The sequence below is a fragment of the Leopardus geoffroyi genome, chromosome A1 (assembly GCF_018350155.1).
Source record: "Leopardus geoffroyi isolate Oge1 chromosome A1, O.geoffroyi_Oge1_pat1.0, whole genome shotgun sequence".
Lineage (NCBI taxonomy): Eukaryota > Metazoa > Chordata > Mammalia > Carnivora > Felidae > Leopardus > Leopardus geoffroyi.
The window spans coordinates 71,239,774-71,245,207 of NC_059326.1; the positions used below are offsets into that span (position 1 = coordinate 71,239,774).

Here is a 5,434-nt window from a genome sequence, read left to right on the forward strand (position 1 = left end):
CCAAATCAAGACTTGGGTGTTCAACTGACTGAGCCATCCAGGCGCCCCAAAGGTAGTCTTATAAAAGTTTTGTCTTGATCTGGGGTGCCTGGGTGGCTCAGTCAGGTGAGCATCCAAGTCTTGATTTCAGCTCAGGTCATGATCTCATGCTTGTGAAACCCAGCCCTGCATCTGTTGGGATCTGTGCTGGGTGTGGGGTCTGCTTAAGATTCTCTGTCTCCCTCTGCCCCACCCCTGCTCATGCATATACTCTCTTTCTAAAACAAAACAAAACAAAACAAAAACCCCAATAAATTAAACACAAAAGGACAGTATCTTTATCATCTCAGGATAAGAAAGGATTCTGTTAAAAACAACAACAACAAAAATACGAAGCCAAAAATGAAAGATTAATTAATTGGATTACATCAAAATGAAAAAGTTCTGTTTAAAAAGACATCAAAAAGAGTGACAATATAAACTACAGACTAGAGAATATAATTGCAACATATATAATTGAAAAAGGATTAACATTCAGAATGTATGAAAAAGTTTTACAGATCAATATGAAAAGGAAAACCCAAGAGAAAAAAGAGCAGAAGATATGAATAGGCATTTCATAAAAGAGAAAGACAAACAAACCATAAATACATGCAAAGAGATCAAGTTCAGTAGTATCGAGGGAAATGCAAATTAAACCATAATAAGATATCATCCATATTTACCAGAACGGAACGGTTTTAAAGTTGGATAGTACCAAATGTTGACAAGGGTTATGGGGTTGTGGAGCAGATGTTTCTCTCATACATAGCCGGTGGAAATGTAAATTACAACAATCACCTTGAAAAACATTTTGGCATTGTGTAGTTGACGGTACCAGTTAGCAATAAAGTTGAACACTGGTGCGTACCACGAGTTCCGTTCCTAGGAATGTGTCCTAGAGAAGGCTCATGCATGTATTTATCAAGATACCAGTGCAGAAATGCTAACAGCAACATTATTTAATAATGACAAAAACATAGGAGCAGCACAAATGTTTGTCAATAGTAGCTGGATAAATAGATTGCAGTACTATAGTCATACACTGACCTATTTTATGGCAATGAAAATTAATGAACATTAGCTATATTCATAGTATGAATGAATAAAAAAAATGTAGTATTGAGGGGTGCCTGGGTGGCTCAGTTGGTTAAGTGACCAAGCTCTTGATTTTGGCTCAGGTCATGATCTCATGGTTCGTGAATTTGAGCCCTGCACTGGGCTCTGTGCCGACAGCACAAAGTCTGCCTGGGATTCTCTCTCTCTCCCTCTCTCTCTGCCTGCCCCCCTCAATGAATAAACTTAAAAAAATTTTTTTTTTAATGTAGTATTGAGCAAAAACAAAAACAAAAACAAGGCATAGAAAAAGTAAACATTCTATCATTCTCAGTCCGTTCAGGCTGCTGTAACAGAATCCCATGAACTGGGTGGCTTAAAAACAGTGGAGATTTATTGCTCACAGTTTTGGAGGCTGGAAGTCCAAGATCAGGGTGCCAGGATGATCAGGCGAAAGCTCTGTTTCAGGTTGCATACTTCTTGTATCCTCACACGGCAGAAGGGTTTGGGGAGCTCTGTGGGGCCTCTTTTATAAGAGTACTAATCCCATTCATGAAGGCTCTATCCTCATGACCTAATCACCTCCCATATGCCCTCCTCCTAATGCCATCATGTTGGTGGTTAGGTTTCAACAAATTAATTTTGGGGGGACACAAACATTCATACCATAGCACATTCTGTTTGTTTAAAATGTGAAAGACACATTTAAATTATATATTGTAAGGTTCTACATACATATATGAAAAAGACATGAAGAAGATTGAAAAATTACAAAAGTCAGGATGGTGATTATCTAGGGTAGAGTAATGGGGGCATGATTGAGATCGTGCGGGCAGAGGCTTCTAAGATACTGATAGTGTTCTGTTTTATCAGCTATATCCTAGGTACACAGGTGTCCATGTAACTGTTTTTCAAACAGTGTTCATAATGTACACTTGCCCATTTGTGTGCTATTTTCTTTTATTTTTAAATAAGTTAATGTTTACTTATTTATAAGGGAGCAGGGAAGGGACAGAGAGAGAGGGAGAGAGCAAGAATCCCAAGCAGCCTCTGTACTACCAGTGCAGAGCTGAATGTGGGGTTCAAACCCCAAACTGTGAGATCATGACCTGAGTTGAAGTCAGACACTTAACTGAATCGGCCACCCAGGTACCCCTTTGTGCTATTTTCACATAAAAATAATTAAAAAGAAGAGGTATTTGTTAAAAAATCAGATATATGTCTCTTGGTCCCTGTTTTTAATTTTTATTAAAGCCTAGTATTTACTTGGAAATAATTTCAAAGTCACAAAAAAGTTTCAAGAATGGGGCAAAAAGTACCTGTTTAGCTTCCATACAGCTTCACTTACTGTTAACATTTTATCTTACTTGCTTTTTTTGTTGGAGTTTTATCCTTCTTTCTCTTTCTCTATTTTTTTCTAAATTATTTAAGAATAAGCCGCATATGTTACACCTGTCTCCAGATACTTTATTGTATATTTCCTAAGAAAAAGGACATTGTGTTATGTAACCACAGTACAGTTATCCGCTGCAGGAACTGTTAACCGTGAAACAGTTCCTTTGAAGAACTTAAGTTTACATTCCAGTCGGTCAGCTGAATGGCGTCCTTCCCAGCTTTTGTTTTCCTCCTCTAGGTGTTGCAGTGTACCTGCTACATTCGGCTGTTCTCTGTAGTCTCTTTCATCTGGAACAGTTCCGGAGCCTTTCTTTGTCTTTTAGAACAATGGCAGTTTTGTAGAATACTGAAAAAAATTTTTTTTAAAGGAACAATTCTTATTTTTACTTTGTTTGCTATTTTCTCATGATTATATTCAGTTTGTGACCCCGGTCAAAATGGTACATAAATGATGTATTTTTCTCAGAGCATCGCATCTTGGGGTGCATAATATCTATCTGCCTGTTATTGACTATACTAATTTTGATACTTTGTCCAAGGTGTTGCAATTTCTCCACTATAAGGGAGAGGAATTTTTTTTTTTTAATTTTTTTTTTTTCAACGTTTATTTATTTTTGGGACAGAGAGAGACAGAGCATGAACGGGGGAGGGGCAGAGAGAGAGGGAGACACAGAATCGGAAATAGGCTCCAGGCTCTGAGCCATCAGCCCAGAGCCTGACGCGGGGCTTGAACTCACGGACCGCGAGATCGTGACCTGGCTGAAGTCGGACGCTCAACCGACTGCGCCACCCAGGCGCCCCAGGGAGAGGAATTTTTTAAAGGATTCCTTTGGAGACAGCTGTTGGTGGGTTTGAACCTTGCTCCCCTCCCAATGAGAAGTAGATATGTGATTTCCTCCTCACCTCGAGTCAAAAGAGAGAGGCTTCAAGTTGCAAAGCCTAAAGTATGTCCTTTGAATTTATCAGGTCACCATTTGCTGATGTCTGACTCCTTTTCGGGAAATCTAGAGATCAAGAGAAGAGCTGGCTTGCTGCTTGGAAGTAGAGCAGGGGAGAGTATCTAGTAAATTGGAATCAGCCTGTTCTTCCAGAGTTTGTTAGGCAATCAGTGCGTGAGTGTTTCCCGTGAACCAGATGTGAAAGAGAGCCTCCTTGGGGTCATTGCATAATCTGGCTCAAAGGCCACGTAAACAAGGAGAAGCTGGAGGAGTCCCATGGAATTCCTAGTGTTTGGGAGTATAGAGCATATCCTTTCAGGTCGAGGGAATGGCAGCCGAGAGATCAACAGAGATTTGTAGGGGGCATCTCCTACAAACCCATGAAGAGCCCTGGAAGAGAAAGTTGGCTTTAAATATCTGCAAGCAGAGAAAACATGCAACCGTCTTATGAACTTATCTGTAAAAGTAAGAACATGTCTTTCCTCCTCTGAGTGGAGGGCAGTGGGTCAGAAAGGTAGAGTAGTAAAATCGCAGTAAGGAACAGTAGAAGCTTGGAGAGGGGAAAGAGGGCCCTGCTCCCCTCTGCCACTGACAGGAGTTAACCCACCGCAGAGCCCATCTGCAGGACAGGACAAGAGCTAGCATTAAATTAACTTTGAAGCTTTTGTTATTTTATGGGATCAAACATTTCTGTTTAAAATGGAATCGAGACTGTATTTATGATTTAAAGTAACTACCTAACCTTTAATTATGTAAGAATGGTTTAAAAAGTATGTGACTGCTTTAGTCAGGGAAAAGCCATATCCGAGTGAATGTTATTTAGTTATTTGAAAAAATCTATTCATTTTTGAATAGGTAGTATATTACATGATTTAAATACAAATGGTATGAAAAGTGTACACAGAGAAGTTTCACATCTGTCCTTATCTGCCTAATTATCGTTGTCTTACAGGTAAACATTTTAATATGTTTACTGTTATAGTATTTGTTTATGAAAATGTAAGCAGATATGATGTTATGCCCCTATTTTACACAAAAGGTAGCATACCTTTCTTTTTTTTTTAAATTTTCATGTTTATTTTATTTTTGAGAGAGAGATAGAGAGAGACAAAGTATGAGCGGGGAGGGGCAGAGAGAGGGAGACACAGAATCCAAAGCAGGCTCCAGGCTCTGAGCTGTCAGCACAGAGCCTGGCGTGGGGCTTGAACCCACAGACTGGGAGATCATGACCTGAGCTGAAGTCAGACACTTAACTGAGTCACCCAGGCGCCCCAGGTAGCATACCTTCAAAACTTTTCTTTCTTTAAAAAAAAAAAAACACATAAAATAGAGGTGCCTGGCTGCATCAGTCAGTGGAGCATGTGACTCTTGATCTCAGAGTTGTGAGTTTAAGCCCCATGTTGGGTATAGAGATTACTTAAAATAAAATCTTAAAAAAAAATTGTGGTAAAATATACATAAGATAAAATTTACGCTTTTTTTAATGTTTATTCATTTTTGAGAGAGAGCGAGAGAGATTGCACACGCATGCGTGCACACACTGGGGGAGGGGCAGAGAGTGGGGAACAGAGGATCCAAAAAGGGCTCTGCACTGTCAGCACAGAGCCTGATGTGGGGCTCAATCCCAGGAACCATGAGATCATGACCTGAGCCGAGACTCTGAATCTCAACTGACAGCCCCCCACCCCCAAGTGGCCCCCCACCCCCAGCTTTTTTTTTTTTTTACAGTGGCTTCACCATTTTACATTGTCACCAGCAGTGCTGGAAGATTTCAGTTTCTGTGTCCAATACTTGTTATTTTCTGTTTATTTGTTTGTTTTGATAATCAGTAATCCTAATGGTGTGAAATGTATCTCATTGTAGCTTTGATTTGCATTTCTCTAATGACTATTGATGTTAAGCATCTTTTCGTGTCCCTATTAGGCATTTGTACATCTTTTTTTTCTATTGTGGTAAAATATACATAACATTTTACCATTTCGACCATTTTCTTTCTTTTTTTTTAGGTAGGCTTCACACCCAGTAGA

The 5,434-nt window shown here is 39.5% G+C and overlaps 1 long non-coding RNA gene across 1 annotated transcript; it reads right to left on the reverse strand.

Annotated features, from left to right (window-relative positions):
* Positions 1 to 2,558: 2,558 nt before the first annotated feature.
* On the reverse strand, positions 2,559 to 3,458 carry LOC123595964. Its single transcript, XR_006711459.1, has 2 exons — positions 3,373 to 3,458; positions 2,559 to 2,815 (listed from the first exon to the last, which is right to left on the reverse strand). It is a non-coding gene; the product is annotated as an uncharacterized LOC123595964 (long non-coding RNA).
* Positions 3,459 to 5,434: the final 1,976 nt, after the last annotated feature.